Source organism: Hetaerina americana, unplaced genomic scaffold (genome assembly GCF_022747635.1).
Source record: "Hetaerina americana unplaced genomic scaffold, ioHetAmer1.1.p SCAF_6, whole genome shotgun sequence".
Classification (NCBI taxonomy): Eukaryota; Metazoa; Arthropoda; class Insecta; order Odonata; family Calopterygidae; genus Hetaerina; species Hetaerina americana.
Window position 1 is genome coordinate 62,919,050 of NW_027287205.1, and position 26,923 is coordinate 62,945,972.

Consider the following 26,923-nt stretch of genomic DNA (forward strand, 5'->3'; position numbering starts at 1 on the left):
CAAGGAGCAGAAACCTGCGGCTGCGCTAGATAGAACAAAAGAATATTTTTTTAGGTAAAGTATGAAAACACTTGGAAAACAGTAGTAGTATGAAACATTTCTCTCTGATTTGAATAAGAATGCCTCATTTTTCCAAAAATATGATTAATAATAGTTGGAGAAGAAATTATGAGCTTAACAAACGTCCAGAATCAACTCACGGACACAAAAGTCATTCAAACATCTTATACAGAATTCATGAATTTTAGAGTTAAAATAAATGGTTTTGACAGCTTAACATTAACAAATTTATTTGATCAACTCTTGCCGCTATGTAATCGGTTAAAATGAATATAAAATAAGAATAAAACGGAAACTGTTTAACGCGGATTAATATCTGTAAGGCACGGCTTCTATAGAGCGCATTGGAAAAATTCTCAATATTTTTTATATTCGATTGTTTCATAAAAACTCGTTTTTCTCCAACGAAAGTCGTTAAACTAAATTTATTTAGTTTAATCTCTTAAATGGACAGGCTGTCATGAAGAAGTGAATTTCGTTGCTGGGGAACGTTCATAAAATGAAAAGCATCGGCTATTATGTGAAAAAAAATATGAGGTACTATTTTCTCAATCCACGAACGCCCCTCTTAAAATGAAACGACTCTCTCCAACAAAAAATACGAAATGAGATACAAAATCATGCATCTATGGTGGCTGATATCAACAAAAATATATTAGCGAGAGAAGTTAAAATCTCGAAAAAGATCTGGCTCCAACGTTGGAAAAAGAAAGTCAGCATAGGAGCATATTTATGTGTTTGTGTGTGTGTTCATGCATATATGTGTGTGTTTATATATACAGGGCCGCACCCAAAAGTGGTAGGACTGATTTTTTTACAAGAATTTTATTGACGATACATTTACATCGACTTAATAATCTTCAAAGCATGCTCCTTGAGCTGCAACACACTTAGCATAACGTTGCTCCCATTCCCCGTACGCCCGCTGGAAATTTTCTTTGGGGATGCCGTTGATGACCCTCGTCGAAGCCTCTTGAACGGCCTTTATCGAGTCAAAACGTCGTCCCTTGAGCTGTCTTTTCATCAGGAGGAAGAGGAAGAAGTCCGGTGGGGCCAGATCGGGAGAATAGGGCGGGTGCGGCAACGTAGCGACGCCGTATTTGGCCAGGAGCTGTCTGACGACGGGCGCGCCATGGCAGAATTTTAGACACCATCTTGGCGCACACCTTGTGCATGGCCAAATCCTGTGAAATAATGCGTTGGACGTTGGATGCAGACAGACCCAACTGATCTGCAATTTATTCACTGGTTAAGCGTCGGTCTGTGTTCAGCAGGGTCCTCACTCTGTCAACATTCGTGTCGGTTCTTGCCGTCGACGGCCGTCCGGAGCGATGGTCGTCTTCAACGAGCTCCCTACCCTCTTTAAACAACTTGTGCCATTCAAATACTGTGGAACGGCTTAAGGCAGTGTCCCCACTCCCCTTCACAAGCCTGCTTGAGCTAATCGAGGGTCTCAGTGGCCGTCTTCCCGAGTTTCGCACAAAACTTCACGGAATAACGTTGCTCTAAATTCAGATTCATTTTGTTTTTCGACGCGGACAAAAAACTTGCTTCACTAAAAACGGTGTCCTCACTCAACGACAGCCCGCAGGCGACTGAGGTTGGTGTTGGTCTGTTGCTAAGAGCCCCCTCCACCTTACCCTGCCAGGCAGAACCCCCCTCCACCACTCCGTTCGCACCAGAGAAAATCAGTCCTACCACTTTAGGGTGCGACCCTGTATATATAAGAAGTAGGGACGTAAGGAGAAGAATTGCGCTAGGCAAAGAGGCTTTCACAGAGGATGAAGTTGAAGACGGGGACGTTGAGTAAGGATGTTAAGAAAAGACTCCTAAAAACTTTGATATGGAGCGTAGCTAAGTACAGTGCGGAAGAGTGGTCATTGAAGCAGGAGGATAGACGTAGACGGGAGGCTTTTGAAATGTGGGTTTGGAGAAGAATGGAGAAGGTGAAATGGACCGAGATCAAAACAAATGAGGAAGTACTTGGTATAATGAGCGAAGAGAGGGGTTTATTGGGAGAAATCCTGTGGAGGTAGGAAAAGTGGATGACGGCGGCATTGACTGGCAGCGGGATGTTGAAGACTGTAATAGGGGGGAGAATGTTAGGAAAACGAGGAAAGGGAAGGAATAGGATAAAGATGTTGGACGAATGCACTCATAGATGAAGAGAGGTCTGATGTAGAGTAGGGTACTGGGTTTTGTATTTTGTTAGGAATCACAAAATATTTATTTAGTAGCTGTGTCCATCCAAAAACCTACCTTAACCGGTAGATTACCTAATAATAAATTATATATATATATATATATATATATATATATATATATATATATATACATATACATATATTAACACTGATAGAGCTTTTTCAAACATAGATTTCACATATCATTTAAACATACTTTTAGCATTTCGACATTTCGACGGCACGGCCGTCATCATCAACTGATGATGATCTCATTACATATTTGAGTGTCCTTTCTTTGTTTTTCTATGTTATAAAAGTCTATATCAGTGGCTTTATATACTTATGCATCGCCGAAGAGCGTTCTATTTAAAAACTTATGTATGTATGTGTGTGTGTGTATATATATCTATATATATATATTTATTTATTTATATTTATATATGTATGTATATGAATATATTATATATATAAAAATTCCTCCTTACTGACGACTACATATATGCCTATATATATATATATATATATATATATATATATATATATATATATATATATATTATTAGGTAATCTACCGGTTAAGGTAGGTTTTTGGATGGACATAATTACTAATTAAATAATTTGTGACCCCTCGCAAACACAACATCCTACTTTACATCAGGTCCCTCTTCAGCTCTGAGTACTTTCTTCCTCCCTTCATCCCGTCCAACATCCCTATCCTGTTCCTTCCCTTTCCTCTTTTGCCCAACATTCTACCCTCTATCACCGTCTTCAACATCCCACTGCCAGTCAAAACCCCCTTCATCCACTTTTCCTGCCTCCATAGGATTGCTCCCAACAAACCCCTCTCTTCGCCCACCATACCAAGTACTTCCTCATTTGTTTTCTTCTCTGCCCATTTCACCTTCTCCATTCTTCTCCACACCCACATTTCAAAAGCCTCCAGTCTACGTCTATCCTCCTGCTTCAATGACCACGTTTCCGCACCGTACATAGGTACGGTCCATATCAAAGTTTTTACGAGTCTTTTCTTAACATCCTTACTCAACTTCCCCGTCTTCAACTTCATCCTCTTTGTGAAAGCCTAGGGAAGCACAGAAAAAATGTCTTCAAAACTTGTATGTCAGAAACTATTTCAGATTTGAATCATTGTCATTGGTTTTTAGTAATAAAATAACAGATTTGTCCAAAACAAATTATCGATCTTGAAATTACTCTAATTTCTATAAGTACCTATCCTTAAGCGTAGTAATTCTGGGTTTCTTTTAACCTTTAAGATGATATTTGCCATGAATGGTTAATTTTCGTCCAGCATTCGTTAGTTTTGACATAAAAGTATGATAATACTTGCAACGAGAAATTATATTTTAAAATTTATCCGAAATCTTCATTCACCCGAATTATTTTATTCAGCTGTCGTTGTAAGTCCAGTTTCTTGACGATTGATCGACACCCAGTGGTAGGCTTGGGAATAAACTACTCGAGTTATAGAAATAGCCGTCATAGGCAATGATAGAAATCAAATTTTCCACTAATATTTTCTTAACATCCCCCCTCAACGTCACTTACAACTTCGTATTCGTTGGAAATGATGCTTTCTGAGAGCACACCGTCTTCATGTGTCCCTACTATAATGACGATTTTGTTTCAAAACACTTCCTATTTATTTAAACTTCTACCTGTTCTAGTTTATGAACTCATATTTTAACGTTTAACTAACCCTTCCTATTTCTCCGGTATCTCACCTTTTACGTTTTCTTTACATTGATTAAGCTCCCACACTGATTTTCTTATGCGCTGAGATCGATTTTAAGCCTCACACTAACATATTATATCAAGCCTTATCAACCGAAAGTCTAAATGTTATCATGAGTTCCCCGCCGATTTTCATCCCTGTCTCCAGCTCTTCCTTTGCCTCTTACACATACATTTCTTCTTACGTGGACGTTGAAATGCATAAGTGATAACGGACACCTGTCTTACCCTTCTGCCTAACACTGCTCATATCCCGACTCTCCATCCGCCACACGCACCAGAGCAGTCTGAGTTGTCTTGTTTTATTATTTGCCCGAACATATCCTGTATCCCAATCGTTCCAAACATCACTACGTTCATTATTCATTCCTTTGTTTATATTCCCTCTCAAGATCTAAGCTCAGAGCATGGCTAATAGCCCGAGGATTTTCACGTTTCCAAACACTCTTCGTTTAGGGAAATGCGTCTCTTTCAGTTGAGAATTTATTTCCCAGATACTTTCAAACAGCTAGTCTTGTCTTCTCTCCAACAAGACAGCCACTCTGTCTAAAGCACTGAAACAAGGTCAGCTATTGAGACCTTGTTTGCGTGCAGGTCGTTGTTGCGTCTTGTAATACTTCTCTCGGTATAATTTTTCCTATATTTCCTTCCCAAATGTTGTTACCATGAAATAATTTAGTACTGTCAAAAAACTACACACCATTTCTGTGTTACTTTATTTTCTACTTCAACGTTTCCGTCACTTATACATTTTTAATTTTTAAATTTCACAATTTAATATTTCTTCACGTAAGACTTTAAATTGACTTTGTTTACTTCAAGATGCATTTAACCAGACTCATAATTTCTTCAACAAAACGTTACTGAACTATTCTATTTGCCATAGAATTGGATTTTATCTCATTTTTTTTAGATTTTATCTCAATTTTAGCTCATGGTCCTATGAATTCTCTGAATCACTTCACTTCTTTGCATTTTTATCATATTCACTATTCTTCTATGTTCTAAGACATTCAAGTGATTCCTAGCAGTCTAACCACATCAACATCTACTGGTTGAGTGTATGTCATTGCCTCTTTATCTAAATTTTCGTAATCACCTGTGCAAAAATCAATATTTAATTTGCATCATTCTAATTTTCTCTTGGCCTATTGAATTTTACAATTTTTTGTAAAACTTCACAGTCAAATTTTGCAATCACCAAATAGGTGTTTTTTTATCAATTAACTCCCAAATGTGAGAATTGCAAGATGCTTTAATGTATCATTAGATATATTCTGCTTGGAAATAAAAAACTATCAATATCGTATTGCCAAAAAGAAAAACCCTTAAGCGAGGTTTTTTTATTCCATTCAGAAGGGTTTTCGAAGTTACTGAAATACGATGAGCTTCATATACTTTCCGAAGCCTGGTTGGATGCCATTGACTACCTACTGTGCTGCAATTAAGGAGAATTGCGAATTTATCTATTCCATGGGGAAGTATTCAAATGTAATTTAGAAAAAGCATATTAAGACGTTGGACACTTTTTGTATTATTCACAAAAAATGTATTTATTATTAAATTAAGGTGCCTTAAGATTTCACCTATGTGACAAAACCGGCATTTAATTTTTTTGGTGAATTTTTCAAAGTGTGTTTAATTCCTCAAGGTGAAATTTTACAAGGTTGAGCCCGATACAATTGAAAAAGTAGTACGTTAAGTAAAACAGAGCGCCTGAAACATTGGGATGGAATCCTCAACATGCTGGGTCTACATTTTGAAAATCCCATGTACACGATCAAAACCACTCGCGCAGCCTTTATTTGCGAGAGGAAGAAAGGATGCCGATTAAATCCATGGGATTGCTAAAATAAGAATGCGAGAGAGGAACGACTGTGGGGAACGATAGAGGCATGAAGGGGGATGAGAGCAGAATGCGATAACGGGAATAAAGGTGCAGGGGGATTTTACGAACGGTTTCAAGCGGGACTGATAACAATGAAAAAGGATCTAAGCAACAACCAATCGAGATAAAAAATATCTATATATGTCATATCTATTTATTTGTGTGTATTTGTATATATATATATATATATATATATATATATATATATATATATATATATATATATATATATATATATATATATATGTACAACGTAAAGGTGTGGATGGCGGCATGTGTTGTGGGTTGACGAGGTGTACATATAGAGCCGGGTGCGGGAGTTCAACCATGCGATTCAAGGAAAAGGGTGCTGGAGCCGGAGAGGGGAAGGCTTCGTTTGGGGGATAAGGATGTGGTTTCGTGAGAGAGGGTAAAGGGAAGGGATTCTCAGGGGGTGAGTCGTGCATAGTGGCAGTAGGGGGGGTGAGGGTTTGGAAGTTGGCGTAAAGGAGGTAGAGTGGAGTTAGGGGGTGGACTGGTAGGGAGAAGGGAGAGGTTTGAGAACTCCCCGGTCGAGCAACAGAAACAGAAGAAAGACGACAAAAAGATTGCTGCGGCCATCAATCTCGTACAGTGTCGCGTTGGAAGTCCCTAAGGGAAATGACGAGCTCTTTCCTTTCGGCCCAAAGCATTTATTTTCCCCTTACGACTTCCTCTCTTACCTCAGCTTTCTCTCCTCTTCCCTCCACCACTCTGTCCTTCCCTCCATTCCTTCCTCGAACGCCTTCTCCCCTCACACACACACACTTTTTTTCCTTTTCCCATAAGAAGTTGGATTTTTCGAGGGGAATAAAAAGACTCGGGGAGGGAGCGGGGGAGGATGCAGGGGGAGGAGGTTCCCGGGGAGTTCGGAAGAAAATGAGTAAATAAGTAACGTGTCTACGGGAGAAATGGCACGGTTTGATAATGACCCGATTAGATCTCCGCTCCAAGCCCGAAAAGCCGGGGGGACATTATCGACAAATGAGCTTTGGAATTTAAGGGGAACGTTTGGAAACGGTTCAAAAATCAATCTTCCTTAATGTGAAGAGTCAAAAGAAATCAAATAAAATGAAAGGCATTTGTCAAGTTTCCATTTATACGAAAATTGAATAAAGGTTTCATGATATTTATTTTTGTTAGCCTTTTCATTTCTAGATGCTAACCGTAGTGATTCAAGATTAAGGAGTAGCATCTCAAGCCTTCCAAATGATTTAAATGTTTTTTTACACACAAAATGTATTCTGTCATCGGTCATCATCGACGTAAAAGTTTCTGTTTACCAATAATTTTATCTGTTCAAGCAATATTGATACACTCCTGTAAAAATATAACTAGAATTAGAAAAAAAATCTCTTTCATAAAGCATCGAATGAATGTCATCAATAATAGCAGATTTATTACGCCCATTGATTCTTTACTCTCCAAGCTAAAATAAAGCAAAAATAGAACAAAAAGAACACGTGTCTATTTTTTCAAAGATTTTTATGTAATATGATAAATGATGAAATTGGTCATGAGTAACAAAACTTTTATTTGATAACACCTATTATTCTGCAGCTGGGGAAATTAAAGTGAAGAACTGACAGTTCTTTGTAGTGGTCAGCTAGGGATGACAAAAATAAATTATTTTGCAATTGAAAACATAAAAGTGGTACCTCCGCAATAATTTTAACATAACCCTTGATATTCGAAATATTTTTTGTTTTTACAAACAGCGATTACACATATTTTTTTATAGAACTTTGAATGAGTGTTCTCTGCAATGAAATCTACAAATTTCTCCCTAAAATGAAATCTACTTGTGCGAAAAACATTCCACTTGGGTTAAAAAGGCAATAAATGGCATGGTTACACATTCATGTCTAAATTGCCATACAATGTGTTGCATAAACCTACTTTTTCTTCCAGGGCAGAGACTTATTCGGGCATTGCATGTTTTTAATGCCAAGTGTTTTCCATAATAAGAAAAACCCAAATATTTTACGTCGTCTGTGAAGCCCATTTAAAAGCAACTGCCTGAGTAAGCTTTTGTATGCACGCTTATTATATTGGAAAATAGTATTACCTGCCATGTCTTTCCTGCAAACCGAATAAGATGAAAGCATTACTCGTGACGGTTAAGTACACGCCAGACAGGGCTTTGTGATCATTATTTCTTATACTTTCAATTTAAATCCTGTTAAAGTATGGTATATACTGCTTATTGTTATTGACTTTATATAATTAATATGCAAATGGGGACTATAAAAGCATTACGTTTTTATGCAGGATACAAATAACCATTATTATCCTCTTTTTTATTTAGATATGCCCTCAATTATTCATTGAGTAAGGTTAGATAGAAGATACCGATTATCGGGTATTACATGTATATCTTCCGTTAAAATTTGCACCTTATTTGTTGATATATTTGCATGTCAATGTACATATTTATACGTACTTATACATAATGCATTCTAGGAATAAACGCCCGAGGGGGCTCAATGAAATTGGTCCTTAGATTCTGTCTGAAATTCTTTTACGTATTTTCATCCTCAAAGAAAGCATTGACTTTTGCTATGCGAATTCTTCTCATCTCGGAATGGAAATGATGAGCCTTCGGAAATCCAATTTGTACACATCTTGTTGAGGAAACGTATCAAGCGTGCTTGTTTTGCGTCGTTGTAGGATTTATCTCTTATGATATATATAGTTTCTTCATTTCGAAAGAGTTTTTGAATTATTCTAACTCGACAAATATGCTGTAATTCATTTATCTATTTTTGCTCTTTGGTGTGCTCGACGGTATAGAAATTTTGGAAGACAAAATTCAAAACTTTCCTTTTGTCACATTGCCTGTGACTCTCTTGCAGTACTTGGGAAAGGAATATTTTATCTTACACCCTTTCTTGCCTTATAAGATTTTCTTCTTTATATCTGTGCCCAGGTTTTTCCTTTGAAATCTGTGTAAGAACAATTTTCATTGCGACGCATCCTGAATCATTTTTTTACATCCACTTGCATATCCTACAAAATTAAAATAGTGAATTTGCGGAATACATATGTAATTGCAGTTTTTTCCTGTACTTCAATATTTCTTCTAATTAAGGAATTCTAAGATTCGACGAGTCACCTCACAGTATACCGAATTGAGCCGTTGGTGGTTTCACAATGTAGCATGGATTTGAATGTCGTACCTAGTCATCACTAATAATGAGCTCCAAGCGTTTGCAGCGCATGTGTTCCTAGGATTCTATATGCATTCGTAGAAAGATTTATAACGCTACCTTGACTTTAAGGTATTATACTGAAAAACGTGATCCACAAATTTGGCTTAAAATGGATATTTCAATTTATAGAGGTAGACCATCGAAAATGTCCGATGTATGTAGGTCATCGATTTCGCCCTTGTGGTCACCAATCTATGTTAAGTGCAATCGTATATGCACATGTGGTGTTTTATATCCGAGCGGCTGAGACCTTGCTTTGAGACAATACTAATATCTATTAAAATCGATGGGCGACATTTTAGGATTACTATCATCAATTTACGTATGCCCCCTATACCCAGCAGAAATTTAATACTCTGTATACGAAGCATTAGCCTCTCTACTGAAATTTAATTATATATGGAGAGAGGGGACGTTCAATGTTAAAATCTAAAGTTTCATATTAGAATTCTAAATGTAATTGATTGTTTCAGCAGTTAAATAAAAGCCGAAACATTGAATACTTAAGAGTGTAATTTTCACTAAGTAAGCGTTCATGAACATCAGCCGATTTTTAAGAATTCAATTAAATACCAAGACAGGAAATCGTAATTTATAGAAATCACTCTTGATATAATGTTACCACGGAAGCAATCAATACGGTTAGGGAAAACGATTATTTTTTCAGTCGCAACCCCATCAAGAAAGATATGAAAAATTCAAGATCTGCTCATTTAAAGCGTGGTCATAAATTTTGGCTTACGTAATTCATTGAGCCCTTGACCTTGTTCCATTAAAGTCCCCGAAATTTCGGAGCGTAAGAGGACGCCTCGATAGCTTAACTGGCAAAAGCACTCCGGGCATCGAGGGATCCGAGTTCGAATCCTGGTCAAGGCGAATTATTTTTAAAATCTGAAATTATTGCATTGTAATAAATATCAGCGGAAGGCTCCGTCAAAAGTTACCGCTGCGGATTTTCCCTCAGCTTCTTGGAATTTGTCAAAGGTAAAACAATTTAAGTGTTTAAAGTTGGATTTAACCTCGTGAACTATGGCGTATCGCACACGACTACGAATGCCATTGACATGCCGAGTGACATTGTATGTAAGATATTTCGTCACAACCTGGCTAGCTCATTTTGATTTTGAGTGAAAACAGAAAAACACCATGTTAAAATATTTGTTAACAGCAACAAATAGCAAAAAGGTAACTTTTCCTGGGAAAGCTATGGCCGTATAACTTTTCATATAAAGGGAATACTGTATCAGCAAGTGTAAAGGAGACGAACTATAGGATCGCACAGAACATTCTCAAATGCCACATAAATTAAGAAAGGTCTCAATTCAAAGCAACATGGGGGAGGCTACACCACGATAATTCATGGCAACATATCGCAATAACTATTGCTTAATATCTCGCCGAAATCAATTTCAAGTTCAACATTAAAATTATCCTCCCTCCAATCCAGACCTAGTCTCATGTAACATTTTCCTGTTTCCCAATGTGAAAGAACACCTTCGCGTTTTCCATCAACAAAAGCAGGGTCGAATATTTTGCATCATACATTATTCGATTAAAACATTTGTAACATGATTGAACAGCTTATGCACAGCTATTTCATTAACCTCTTGGTACTTCATGTATATTATTCCAAGGTAAATGAGACTTTGTGTACTCATAAATGCCAGGATCTAATTGACACTAAATTGACGCTAAATTATTCCCGTTCGTTGATGATATTTAAATTTATTGATACTTTGCTGACATTCGTAGCGTCCACCAAACATTATGGCACTAAATAACTGACATGGATGCACGATCTCACTTGCTGGACTTTAATTAATGGAAAATATGAGCGAAATGATGTGTCATCTTTTGAGTACAACCAGCTTGGTGTGATTTTGTACTAAAACGAATTAATATATTAGTCAGCCAAATGCGGGCTCGAAGAAACTGACAAAAATCTAAACACAAATATTCATTAAATACGTTTTCTACTTGATAGAAACTACCCTGTGACTCATTGGATTGGATTACTTTCCAACTTAATTTTTTTGATAACCTATGCCCCTTCCTATCCTCAGCCTCCCAAATATTCTTCTCCTTTTTCGCTCATTTGCTCCAATCTGACCCAAATGTTTTCTATTTAAACAGCCATGCCTCAGGATTTGGTTCACCCAACTAGCTTTCCAAATTACTGTAGTTTTCATTAAAGATATCTATCATCTCTCCTTTGATAAGAGGCCTCACTCGGATCAGTTTATTTACCTGATTCAATCTTTCTCCAAGGCTATCTCTATATATGAACACATTTAAAGGATTATTCTTCTTAATAGTCTAAGTAATTTACACAAAGTTAATCCATAGGCTTAGATAACCACAGAATAAACAGGACTTGGAACATATTTTTCTCACATTAACTGGCATTGACTTTTGCTTTAGAAATATCTTATACCTAACTGAAACAAAAATACATCATCTATTTCTACAATCCTTCTTCTTAGCAGTGTTCATTAACGTACGTGAACGTTTTCATGCATTCTAAATCATGTCCCAGAAATATTATGTTGATATCCTTCTACTTCACCTAATGTCACACAATCTGTAGCACACATCCACACATTTTTAGAGGTGTAGGTCTTCCTATAGAGAGTGGAATCAATAATATTCGCCGGAACCGGGCCGTTAAAGACCCAGACATGTTCTTTCGTGACTCCCAATGAAGGACAATAATAAAACAATTCATTTACCAACCACAGGAAAACATTGAGATCAATGAGCCTCACTTTTATTCCTTTCCAATTTCAGAAAAAAAAGTGAAGGAAAAATAAGTTTTAACAGCACCTACGAATTAAAGAACCGTGGAGGAAATGATAAATGGATAAAATCTGATGAGATACAGAAATACGAAGAACAGGACGTGAAAATACAAACTTTTATCCAAGTCCGGAGTTGTGCCGCAAAAAAAACAAGTTAAATATTATGAAGGGCAGTAAATTATGAACGAAGTGGCCGAAATAAAAAAAAATAACTGCCACAGTCGTCGCGGCTTGGTCAACAAGGCGTGTCGGTCCACAGAGAGCGACATCATCAAAGTGAATAACCAGAGGGTGTGACGAGCGCAGCTCCAGGGTAGGAGATGCGGGTGGGAGGCGTGGGGTGGTGAGTCTCGGAGGACCGAAGAAACACCTTGAAGTGAGGGGAAGGGGTTCAGGCGGGGAGGGGTTGAATATGATGCAGGAGCTGCAAATTGTACAATAAAGGAGACACAATAGCATTCCGGCCCCGCGAGACTTTTTTTTACGTTACTCAGAGGCGGGTGAAAATAATTTAAAATTCAAATTCTTACCCGCGAGGCAGTGACCCATGAGACTAGAATTACGTGCATAAACCTCCATCCATGCGAAGGAAGAGTTTTGAAGAAAATTTTGGGGATGCATATTTACCACCTCCATGCCCGTGGTAACAAGGAAATTTGCCCGATCTTGAAGCTCATGACAAAGCCAAAATCTAAACAAGCCAAACACAGCGCTCCTCTATGGTGTAAATTTTAAACAACATTTCACGAAAAAGTTGGTAAAAATTAAGATGAAGAAGTCTGTCAATTCCCAATGGTCTCGAAAGCGCCTTTGTCATGGATGGAATTCGCAATTCAGGACAACATGTTAACCTACTTGTTATCGTGATAGAAAATACGTATTAGCTATCGTTGAATTCCTAAAAAGGGGCATTACATTTTAGATCAAAGATACGAGAGCTGACTAGAAAGTACCTTACGTGTCGGCTTAGCGTGGTAGTGGGTAGGACTATAGACACCCTCTTGATGCCTTAACGTCCCTAAACTCAGCACATATCCCCCTGCAGTAGTTTGCAGGATGTGGTTCTTTTAATTCGGTCGTACTTCAGAAAGATATTGTGCACTAATTTTCTATCCATTCTACAATTGCAATAAATCGAAGATAAAGTTGCTCTATTTGGTGAGGTTGTTAGTATTAGTAAGAATGTGATATAATCTTACCAGGTTTTGTTTTTTAATGAGAGGCAAGGGAATTATAGTTGCACTGCTGTTCCGTATGTGTCCATAAAAACCTACCCTAACATGTAGATCACAAATAATAATAATGGTCTTTCTATTATCATATTTCATTCAATATTTGAGATATCCAGGTACACGCGGACCCTGAGAAATATAGGACATGAATCCTCACACACATTTTATTCTCCATTTGGTGTCAAGTCTATTATGCGCCCTATCTGCCGTGTATCGAATCATCAACATAACCACATTAGTAGACAATTTTCCGATTTATAATTTGCATTAATTTCAAAAAAATCCGTCCACATGCGCTTGTTTCACGCATTCAAGGAAAATTATTCACCTTGCCATCATTTCGTTCACCATCTCAGTTTCCTTCCCGTACACACTTCTCTTATCTCCAAGTACCAGGAGCCTAATATTTGTTGGGATCGGGATAGTAGCTAAAGTACTGGCTCCCCACCGAGAGGGCTCAGGTTCGAATCACAGCGGCAACAGTTATTTTTCAGTGGTATCCCGATCCTATTTGAGGTGATTGTGGAAAGAACATTGAGTGAGTACGCCGTCTGTTGGATAGGACGTTTGCTACGGACCGCTTGGAGCCTTTCGTTAAGAGTAGGCCAACGCCAGGTTTCTCTCCATCCTTCATCCTTTCCTCTCCATCCCTAATGGCGCAAATGACCTCAGCGGTTGGCCGCCTCCCCTAAAACTACTACTACTACTGCTAATATTTGTTGAAGACAGGCTGACAACGCTACCACGGGAGTCCCGCGCCTTACACACGTAGGACCAAGAAGCCGCCCGGGAGTTAATTAAAAGAGCATGGCCCGCGAGTGCCAGTCGGTCAGGTTTGCCCCAGAAGAGACGTAGCTCCAAGAGGTACAAACAGCTCTGTATACCATTAAACAATTTACATAGGGAATATGTGCAATAGGGTAATCCATTAGCTAAACCTCCACCCTTCCTTCGTGTGTACAATGTCCACTCGAAAGTACGAGGGTGTCACGTACACCAACTGACGCCATATTGTCTACCTACATGTTAAAAATGTTATCTGGGGATACCGACACGTTATGATCACCAAGTTTCAGGCTTGAAGTGCAGCAAAACATTCAAAGCATTCCATCATACTAAAACCAGGGTCGAGTATATACATATGTGTGTAATATATATATATATATATATATATATATATATATATATATATATATTATATATATTATATATATATATATTATATATATATATATATTATATATATTATATATATATATATATATATATATATATATATATATATATATATATATAATTATATTTCATTCTAGCAATGCTGTGAATAATAACAAAATGTGAGAGAGTAACAGTGAGAGAATAATAAAAGCAATAGTTTTAGCAGAGGCACCAGAATTAAGAAAAGTTCTAAGTACAATGGCCCGATCACGAGGTGTCTCCTAAGTCAATTCTTGGAATAATATAATCCAAATTGTATTTCTTAATAAAAGTTATTACTAATATTACGCGACCTAAGCTGTCCGTGGCTTCGGCCGTCCGAAGCTTATGCCCGACAGGCACGAGTAATGAACGATAAGGTATTCAATACTATCAGGTTTTGTACCACGGACATGATTTCCAATTAAAAGTTACTTTACCCTGCTGGGAGTTTTTTTTGTATTTTCCAATGCCGGAAGCTAAACCAAACCTATATTTCTCATAGTCTTCAGGCCCGCTTTTACTGCCGGTGACGAAATAATACGTAGTCATTCTGAGGGGACTTAACTGACTAGCAAGAAGGCCGCGGCTCCCGCCACACCCCAAGAAGTCATATTGAAACACCCGAATACATTGCTCCCATCAATACCATTTACAGCGAAATTCTTGCGAAATTTGTATAAGCCATCGAATTATAATGAATACGCAATAATGTGGAAAATAGCTACCGTTTCTCAGCTGTGTAAATGCTCTCGGATTACTTTCGTTCAAAATCTTAACCGTTTTTGATAAGCAATTATCCTTCAGTACCAGATTTTACTTATTTGTAGTCGAATATACTTGTACAACCAGTAAGAGACACTAGTAGGTGCAATTAATACATTTCACATGCCCACGAATCCAAGGATCCGAAAGGCAATCAGAATCCGTTAAAAGTGACGCCCGTAATAGACACATCGATTTTAAATCTAATTTAACTCCATCAACAGACGTTATAATATAGTGTATCATGACAACCTTGCCCCACCGCAATCGACCATCACGCGGCCACAAACAACCATGGAGAATCAACCCTTGGAAAACACCGGGGTCCGTCTGAAAAAAAAACTGCTTCAATCTTCTGGGCGCTTAATGACATAATGAATGCCCCGCCCTACATAAGAACAGGGAAGAAAAAGGAAGCGGAAATAATAGGAGAGGTTGGTTCTTCGTTAAAATAGTCTTTACGCTCAGGGGACCTAGGGGAAGGTGAGGGAGATGGGTAAGGAAAAAAAAGGTCAAAAATATTCAGACAGACCCATACATGAGGACCACCACTGCCGACCAGATATTTCTCTTTAAAAAAAATATTATAAAAACCTTGGGACGCTGAGTCGATTCGAAAATCCTTCGAACGGACCACCCTAGTCGACAAGATCAGGATACACACGCCATCTCAACCCAATGCCCAGAGGGCTTACTCCGCCTGGATATATCTATCCCTCAAAAGAGACGGCAGACGTGGGAGGGTGGATTTGAGCAATGGACACAATGCGCCTCGCGCACGTAGCTATTCATTTTTTTCCTCCAGCGGACGCGTCACTGTCGTCGAGGGCTCCGGCCGCTCGCGGGAGTCGGATGCCGTGGCGGGGTATCGTGATGGCTTAACACCCGCGCAAACATTGCTCCAAGCTTGGGGGCGCCGAGGCGAGAGATCCCTCCTCACCCTTCCTCTGTTGGCGTGGCGGGCGGGGAACGGAGTGGCGCTGGGGAAGGATTTTTAGTGGCTGGGAAAACACGTTGGCGTTTTCAAGTTGGATTAGCCCCACTTGATAAACTGAGCGGAGAATGCAGTTGAAGTAAGACCTGGCTTTTCCTCAACGTATAACCTACGCCCTTCCTTCCTCTCCTACTCCAGAACTTAAAAGGCACATTGACAATGGCTTGTGGGATTTACGGAAAAGCTTTGTCTTATGCAGCATGGGGATCGTTGGCAACTGCGTCTATCCTCTGAGGGGAAATATTTTATAGTCTATAACGATGGGTGCGGTAAAATATCTTGTTGTTGTATACCAGTATCCCCCATATCCTTTGAGACTTGGTGAAGTCAGTGGGGAGTTAAGAATTTTTGATTGGCGTAAATATCAAATTTTAAGGTCAAAATGCTGCAGATTCATCATAAAATAAGTCTGCTATCAATAAAAATATAGGATGCAGGATTGAAAGCATCTTTTTTATTGTACTGTTTAGTACCAATAGAATAGTAGCAAGAATCAATATTACTTCAATACGCAAAAATATTTTTTTAAATTACGGTTGCACAAAATATCTCTTACTAAGATGGCCGTTAGAAATTACTCGTCAAATAATGAATACCCAAAATGAGCAGTAATTAATATGTGCCAAATGATTTGAAAAGGAAATTTTGAGTGATAAAACAGTTTTAAGGATAACACTGGGTTATATCAAGGAATTTGCTGATATGAATTGCATCTCACCCGGCTTCATAAATATACCCCTTGAGCTAAGCACCCTGTAAAAATAACGGGCGGACATATTATCATAGAAAACATTTTCTCATTGATGGTATACCATAAAAATAAACGCTTTAGGGGTGACTGGAGAGAATTGGAAATTTTGTTGGCTAAAAAAGCCTTCTAAAAAGAAAATTTAAGTGAAATAGTTGAAACTATTTGCAGAGATGAATTGCTAGTTTTGTCGCTCCTCGAAGAAAAATATGGTTTTACGATCAAAATAATGGGGAAATCGAATATTTACTGCCGTATTATGTAAATTAAATTCTGAATACTTGGACCAAATGAAATTACGAAAAAATTCTTGAGAAATTAAATACTTTGATTGCTGTTACGCTCACAGAGATTAACCATGACTTGTGAATTCAGAATAGTGTAAAAAGAGGTTTTCATCTTTATGGCAAGATACATCTCAAGATGGGTACACGGAAGTTAATATAGGGGACCCATTCATTATCTCTCGATTCTAGTTTTTTCCCCTTGCAAGGCTCTTCCATTATGCACCCACTAGATGCACAGTTCACAATAAAGTGTACATAATTCCCCCAGACTTCCAGCTTCTGAGAATGGTAGCAATTTGCTCCACGTGGAAGGGCGGAAAAGGGCAAAAAGTCGAGGCTCAAGCTAGGTGACTCGTATTTATTCTTTCCGATTCTTCACCGTCAAAGATCAGGGGATTTGTTCAGATGAGAAATGTATCCGAGTTGCATATTTTTTTCCCTGCGATTCCGAGCGATCTCCAAACCCTCCCGTTCTTTCCCCTTACTCCCTCCCTTCCAAAGCGTGAGTCTAACGAATTCGACGGATTTTTGGTCAAACGAAGACATTTTTTTTTTCAAAAACCGAGATATAATTCTGTGAGACGTTTGTAATAATAAATAGCATTTTCTTCTCTCAGGAGCAAGAAATAAAAAAAACAAATACTTACTTTGCGGTGAGAAGAATTTTTTTTAATTTCTTGTGATTTTTCATCTCGATTTGGATGAAAGCACTTAATAACTAAAAAACTTGTGGTACCAATAAAGAGGACTACAAACTCTTTTTTAAGAGGAGCAAGAATGATACCAAGAAAGTACGTTACTTTACATTGAATAGCATCACCCTATCCACCAAGTACAACAAATAAATAAAATTACCCAAAAAATGCTCGCTTGCCATAAATTTTGAATCTTCTCTCTTCAAGGTAATCCATTTTGTAAAAGTATGCTTTGGACGTTCCCCTAAAAACAAGTATGCAATTTGTACCGTGAAATATTTCTTCTTTCCATACGATATTTCCTTCTCCATATCGTCGTACCTACTAGCTGTCATTATGTCGGCTAAAAATTAAATTACTCCTCATTACCCTAATTACCCCTTAATTACTACATATTTTCCCTCCATTATCGCTTTAATCATACTACTTACCGACTTTCAATATTTCCTCCATCCACTTTCTCTTTCTATTTCGAATTTCTCCTAGCAGCTTTCTCAATTCTCCCACACTATTTAAAATCTCAGCCTCTGTCTTCCTCTGCCCAAATTATTATCTCCATTCTCTACCAAACCCGCATTTTAAAAGACTCCAATTCAGACTTATCCTCTTGCATCAAAGAGCAAGTCTCAAATTCATAAAGCGCTACTCTCCATATTAAAGTATTTAATTAACTCGTCTACACATCTGCACTTAGTAAAACCATGATCAATGTTCTTCTTCTTGCAAATACCTTTTCCGATATAATAACTATGCTCCTCGTGTCCATACTACTATATTCTTCATCTTCTAATATATACACAAAATGAATTGTTCTATCTGAGCTAGTTTATTCACTTATGACTTTGTGTGGTTTTACTGGTAAAATAACTCATAGAAAAACAAGAAGAGCACAACTTTAAATACTAATAATTTGCTGTCTCCGACGTAACTTTAAGGAATTTGCATAAAATATTGAAATGAAATGAAATTATGGAATTCCACACACACTTTAGTGGAATTACTAAGTCAATGATTTCATTTCAATTCCATTAAATACTAAACCTATACATAATATTAAAATCATTATTATTTTCTGGTTTACAGCCATATTTTTCAAGTTCTGTACGTAAAACCTATTAAATATTAAAGTAAAGATGCATACAATAAAATGTTATCAACTTTTAAAATGTTTGAATAATTCAAACTAAATTAAAATAATTTACTCTGCTCTCGAGCTAGGGTATAGTATTTTGAATGGTCATAAATTGAATCTATTCAAACTCACTGTCAATTAAAGCGAGTGCATAATAATGTATTGTTTATAGGTATTCCATAGTATATGGAGAGGTTTTCGAAAATCTAATAGAACTACCGCGTACACCCGTTGAGCTCCTAAATGCCTTTGAATGTTCATTTTCATCCCTCTCCCCACCGAAATGCCTCTTTCATGCTACCCACGCCTGACCTTCAAATATCTTATTATTCATTTCCAATTTTTAACATCCTACCTCCTTTCAATCACACCGGTAAATAATCAAACCCCTCTCAATGATGTCTTCCTCCACACTGTAGGCATTCTCTTGAGCTCCCCGTGCACATCTCTATGTTGAATAGTGTACGAAAGGCTCATTTCCAATTTTCCTAAGCTGAAAAAATTGAACTGCGCAGGAATATTTTTTATTACTTCAAACAGTGGGAACAAAGCAAGGTTAAATATTTAAAATAAAATGAGATAAGAAACACAAATATGTTCTTTTCGTGAATTGTTTCCTTATTTGAACGCCAGTCACTGTCTACGCAGTCCAGTCACTTGTTTAAAAGTGAATTGAATTTTGGTCTACTTCGGTCGACTGGAAAGAAAATATAAAACTTAAGTTACCCAAGAACAGTGATCAACTGAAATTCACAACTGAGAATGCGATATCAATTTACTTTTGACCAAATTCAATCAGGATGCTTGCATTTTTTCGAGCAAAATTATCATTAATAAGATTAAGAGTCAGACATTGTCACATTGCAATTATTCTTGAAATAAATTTAACGATTAATTTTTGGAATAAATAATACTACTATTAATTTGAATAGAAATGTTGCACTCAATGAAAAAAATAAAGGAATGTAGGACATTGTGAGGCTATTAACCTTAAGATCATAGTACGTACCGGAAAGAGAACGTCCCAACACGTCTTTCGTTCAAAGATGGCGATCAATTGTGATTTTTTTTTAAATAGACAAAACCTTTAAGAACAGATCATGATTGAGCCTTTTGCTCACAGGCGAGACGCAACAATGAGAGATAAGGATAGAACAAAAATGCCGTCCACGAAAATGAGGCCGTTTCCCTCTATGCCTTCGTTTCCTAAGGATTCGCTCTTATCACGGCTGTACGAAAAAAGAGCCGTAAATACCCGCGGCAAAAAAAACTCCTATCTCAACAGAAATGTCCGTCGTTGATGCTGTAAAAAAGGGACAATCCTCACCTCGCAAAAATATGGAACACACATCACACAAATCCTATTTACCTGTTGCCACCTCGCCTCTCAAGCCACCCTCTCTCTCTCTCACCCCCTCCCCCCGCCGCCCTGACCCTGGCACATCTCCCCTACGACCGCCGTTGCCACCAGCTCGTATCCGTTCAACCCCGTCCCTGGTCTACCCCCACACCTTTTCCTCTCCACCCATCGCCCCTCTCTCCTCTTCGCCCAGTTACAGGGCTCTCATCCCCACCACTTCCTCGGAGTACCTACTCGCTCAAGAGCCGGAACATGTTACTACGATTTTCTCATGGTCTTATTCGGTCACTTTAACAGTAAGCCGTTAAGCTGCTCGAAAATCCATGCACCATTAATTGTATCAAATAGCATTGATAACATGATTAGTTCTGTCAAATTAATATTTACACATTAGAGCCTGCCGAAGGTGGAATCGTAGAGGAATTGATTTTTCCAGGATATGAAGGTTTTACCTCTTCAGACAGGTTGAAGCAATTTTTTGGGGCGTCCTTTGAAATATTAAAACACGATTGAAATTACATGAATTAACCTAAATATACCATACAATTCACCTTGAAGTACATAAAAATCCAGGAAGAAAAATTAAAAAAAAATGGCGCAGGATATCACAGCAGATAACTCGTTCCACCACTCCAATCCCTAAACAGTCGCCGTGATTTTTTTTCATTTTATTTCTGGCTTTATCAAACTCAAATATGTATAACTGCTTCTTGGAAACAATAAAATTAAAGCCGAAAGTTTTCAATACAAGTTTCAAGTTTTCATTGATCCCATATTACAACAGGCAATATTTGTTAATAATTCATAGCATATAATGATTACTTTCTTTCAAACTTCGGCAGATATCCGCTCACGCAGATTCTTACTTAAACAGGTTTCGCTGAAATATAAATAAAAAGACATTGCAAAGACTAGGCGACGCTATCTTGAAAAATTCATTCCGGAGGTTTAGCTCATATTGTGTTATGATGTTCCCATCACGGCGTCACCGTCATTGCGTCCGTTACGGCGAGTAAGGTAGAATTAATTACGTTTTCTGTTGATGAACCGAGGTATAAAGTTTCATTCATACCATTCGCTATCAATAAAAACGCAAGACTTGTCCACTTAATGACTGATGAAATATGTATACTTCTTCCAGATACCACCCAAATCTTGAGGCTACATAACCTAAATTTCTCAATCCTTAAGGAAGAACACTGGCTTAGATTTACCTACGTTGTTCCTCAACTGAAAATTTTGGATGAGTTTGAGCATTTCTAGGCACATTTATTTCGCACTTCAAATTAACAAATAGCTTATTCTGTTTCAATGGTTTTAAAATCAATAGCTATTCTTAGTTTTCAATTTTTAATAGATAAAATAAAATCCGTCCCAAAATATCAAGCTCATTTTATATCGAAAATTTGAGGAAAATGTATTCACATGTATTTGTAACATCATATGAATCCCATATATCACTCTGTATTAATAGTTCCTTATTATTTATAATGGTAGATTTTAAGCATTTTAGGTAAAAAAATTCAGTATATTCATCAACCGTAGTAACAGAAGTCAAGGCAGTTGAGGCATGAAGATCGCCGGATAGCAGCGCGGCAATCTACCGAAGCTCTAAGAATTTCCACAGGTATTACCCTCACAATTTTGCATAATCGGTTACGAATAACTCGGGTTTCATAAGAATATAATAAATAATGCTCGTAAAACTGAAGAAACTTAGCAGTGAAACGATAAATAACTTCATCGAAATGGATAGTGGTTGATGGATGGTTGTACCTTGGTAACACGATACCTCGACTGGCACACGATGTGACGGAGAGTGGAGATATATGGGGTACTGATTTCATATTGTCTCGGATTTTCGTCAACTTTAAATTGTTTTATTATTATAGCCAAAAGTTTTTAAAATATTTTTTGGAAATAGTGCAGAGTTAACTCTGTCTCAGATAAAGTTTATTAACAATTATTATTATTGGTTTCGGTATATTTTGGATGAAAGCCTACTAAACAAAGATACGACGATATAAAATGTGTTGTCTCTGGCTTAACTTAATGGAATTTACATAACATATAGAAATGTTATGAAATTATTGATTTACTATTCAAAAACACGACCACGGTTTAGACGTTGAACGTCATAATCAGGTCTGATGATGACGCTCAACGTTGAAACCTGGGTCGTGTTTTTAAATAAAGTATGTGGAATCACAAAGTCAATAATTTCATTTCATTTCAGTATGTACTACGATATATTTAATCACTTCTCCGAACAAAACAAAACCTGATATCGGATACTAAAATAAGACAACTCTGAATATTTACTTCCCCTCTTCATTCCGTCAAACATGCCCATTCTATTTCTGCCCCTACCTTGCTTACGTAACTTTCTCCCCTCCATCACAGATGTCAAAATCACATTGCCAATCACAGCGATCACAGTCCGTCTTGCCTGCCAGATTTGTACATGTTACAGCCTTGTATTTCTCTCAAAAAATCCTCTCTCTCGCCCACCATCCCTTGCACTTCCTCGCTTTGTTTTTCTTCCTATCCATTCCATCCGTCTCCATATTCGTATCTAAAAAGTCTCCCATATGCGCCTATTGGTCGTGGTCCAATGACTAAGTTTCCTGCACCATACTTAAGTTTTTTAAGAGCCTAGACTTAACGTCATTATTTAACTTACCTGTCATCAATTTCCTACTTTTAAAAGGTTCTTATCCTAACGAGATTCATTTTCTAACGTTTGAACCCTTTGGTTCCAAAGTATTATGGTAATTAAAACTACACAGAGTACCTGTTTTACTTCACAGGTATGGTATTAAGGGTTATTAATCCTCCATTTTGCATTTACAAGGTCAATCGTAAAATGCGGCAGACTTGCATTTTGAATAATATTTTCAAGAATCTCAGGAGAAAAGCATATTTTACGCATAGAATTTGAGTGATAACACGATTAAAGTTAGTGAAATTTTAAATAAATAATGTAAATAACTCTGAAGATAAATGTATTCTTCTAATTATCCGCAAAATATACATGGGGAGAAATTCGCATCTTGAAAAACATAGAAATTAGTCTAACGTAGAAGTTATTCTGTCTTTAACAGCTAAAAGAAAATGTTACAAAACGAGTCGGATATAATGGGATATTAAAATCCCTACCCTGACTTACCCAACGGTTTGGTACCTCATATTACCCGAAGGAACTATTTTGAAATAAACCTGGCTCATCGCTTTAGCTATAAAAATATTTCACTGACCGATGACTTGTTTTGAATAAATACAAAATTTACTGCAAACAGAGTCCCAGTCAGTATTTCTTAGACAGAATTTGTAATAAATTCTTTCTAGTTTTGGAACTGAAAATCCAGCCCTCTTTTATACCAACACCTTTTTATTGAAATAAAACAGCAGGATAAAGTAGTCGGGTAAATAATGTTGAATTTATCAAGGGCAGAAGACAACAACTAATTTAAGGGTTTTGTGGCATCCAAATGATTTTTCGTGTTTAATTATATACTTTGTCAACTTGAAATAGTATGTCTGGCTGGGATATAACGAGGAATGAGTCAATTTAAAGCTAAATCAAGCATTTTTTACCATATTTTAAAGTGGAAGTAAGGTACAGAATTAACGGGTGAAGGATACTCATAGAAAAAATCGGCGGTATAATGCTGGCTCAACTAATGAATTCCGACAAAAAAATATTTACCTCGGGCTATAGGGGATTCATTCTACGCCACTTCAAAGTGTTTATCCTCAGCTGTTGAATACGTAATGTTGTCTTTAAGTCTCATGAGAGGAGAAATTATCAATATACACCTCTCTTTAGACTTAAACACAGTATTATTCAATAAAAACAGTTAAATACTTCGAAATGAGAACTAATAGGGTTTTACGTTAAGAATTCCCAAATTGTATTTCAAGTATGATTTATGTTAGTATTAAAATATGGAATAATATTGTCTAAAATTACAGTGCTTACCACTCGAAACTCATAATTTTTGCAATTCGCTTCATTTATTCACACATGGGAACATATAGTTTGACAGAAGAAAACATCAATTAATCTCATTGCTTCTTGTGCGTGCACCTCCTCGCAGGATAACTACCTCAAATGATATATGAGTAAAATGATATGAAGCATAATATATAAATCGAATATAAGTAATACTCAGCATTTGATAGTAACACATAGGAGTATGCTACGTGTAAAGTACGGAATACATTGATTACCTGGATAACTACAAACCCGGATTTAAAACAATAACATTTTAATAATATTCAATAATTTATGATTTTGGCTCAGAAATGCTTCATTAGTTCGCTCCCGATGTTTTTATTTATTCAAATAAAATGCATTCGGAAATAATTATAAACGGTATATCTCACGATTATTAATTTTTACGATAGTAATTCAATCATTATTTGTATTAAGGATGAACAATAAACAAATTCAAATGTCATAAATGAACTAACAAAATTTTTCTCAAAGAAATTCCTTAGTAGTTGTAATACTATTTTCGTTGTTCGGTAAATAATGGTTTTGTCATTAAAAAGCTGTTTTGAGATGTTACACTTACAGTCTTAGGTTTTGTTCTACCGTGGCATGTTCAAATATACTGCGTTCGTCGGCAACTTGACCTAAAATAAATTTCTTATTTCGCCCGCTACGACATCCCGCCTTCTTGGCCGGCATGCCTCGGAGCCCTTCCCTTAACTTTGACACTAAAAAACTTTGACGTCAACTGGGTCAGTAACTTTGCCTCTTACAACTTCTTTATGTTCTTCGTACACTTTATTGACGTTTTCAACTGGTATTTTATGTGAACGGTTAGGACTGTCAACGTTACAAAAAAGCGATTCTCAAACGCGCTGTTCACGAATAACAGTCTATGAATTTCTGTAAGGGGAGGAAGAGGAGGAACAGGATTTATTTTGTTACGATTTATTTTGTTCCTTGAGTCCATGTTTGATATTTTAAGCTCTAAGTTGATTTTCTTCTCCCCCCCCCCCCCAAAATGCCCTAAATTCTGAGTCATTTTTTAAAAATACCCTTCCCCATACTCTTGGATCAAACTCAATTCTCTGACAATGTTTGACACACGTTCTTATAATACTATAATGACGTTAAGATTATTATCTTTGCTGAGATATTGCTTTCAATAAGAGAAAAATTAGGATACAAAATTATGTTCGCTCATTTTTTATTACTTAAAAGATCGCCAATACTAATTACTAGAGGAGGAGGAGGTTCTGGTTATGAGCTTCGAGGACGCTCAGTTACAGAGTGAACGCAAGACAAGTGAAAAACATAGCGTTTATTGATAAACGCCTAATTATACATACTTAACTGAATAGACTATGTCCCATGGTAATTAAGAAATTTCGTTTCACCTGAAAATACAATTTTCTCTCTATATCAACTTTACACCAGCTGTCGCTAAAAATGGCCACCGGTTTTTCTTTTCACTCCAAAATCAATTCTGGAAACATAACTAAATCCATCATCTGTCTTTTTAAAAGCAAAAAAATTAATGACGTGATGATATATCTAAGGCTAAATTCGGATAAACTATGTTTAGACACTGAGCATCAAATTTGAATCGTTGCTTTGGTGTGAAGAGATGGGGTTCATTTTAGTCTCATTCCAACCGTGAACGCTGATCTGCTCCTCAAGACAAATGAGCAAAATTCCACTAAAAAAAACTGCCTTATCACTTGAAAAATGAAGATGGAAAAGTTCCTCATAAGACGTCCAAGTTTTTACTTACCTCAGTACCACAGTCGGCTAATCCCAACTGCATTTTTGAGTCACCTTTAACTGAAATTTTCTTGTACAAAAACAAATCTTTCGCTCATTTGATGAGGGCTAAATAAATGCCATAGTCACCAGAAAGGTTATGAACAAATAAAAGTTCATTGAAGCGTGCAACAAATAACTCTACAAGTGAGGGTGTCACCTCAAGGGAGATCAGAAAACAATTATTCGTTTTTCAAGTGTAACCCGTTGCATTGTTTCTGAGCTAATGAAAATTAATTTTCACGTATAGTGACGAATTCTAAAGCGAGAACTCTTTTATCGAACTAAAATTGAATGGGCGAGAAAATAGGCCGTCTGAGCGCAACATCTTGTTCCGTATTTCTTCTGTTTGTAATACTCCAAACTTGATAAGCCTAGATAGTTCAGCAGTCCTTAACAGTCGCCGGGAACGAGAAATCCAAACGTCCTCGCTCGCCCATTAGCTAATTACTCATTTAAGGTAGTCTCTTACAGCAAACGTTTTCGGAGCCATGATAATCTTTTGTCACGGTCTTGAACTTCTCCGAAATTCTATTTGAAGTAAGCATCTCTTCACTTTACTATTAAAGTTTCCGACTCCTACTGTATCACCCTGTTAATGAAGCTCAAAATACTTCTGCAGAGCGCCACAGAATTTTGTGAAGCGATTTATAAAATAATTTTAGGAATATTTTGAGGTACTCTCGGATAACTGTTCCTCGTACACAACCCGTCAAATTCACTGGATAATTAAGGATGATATGAATACCAACATAGCCTGTTTCGGAAGAGTAGAAATAAAATCAATGTAAGAGGAAGG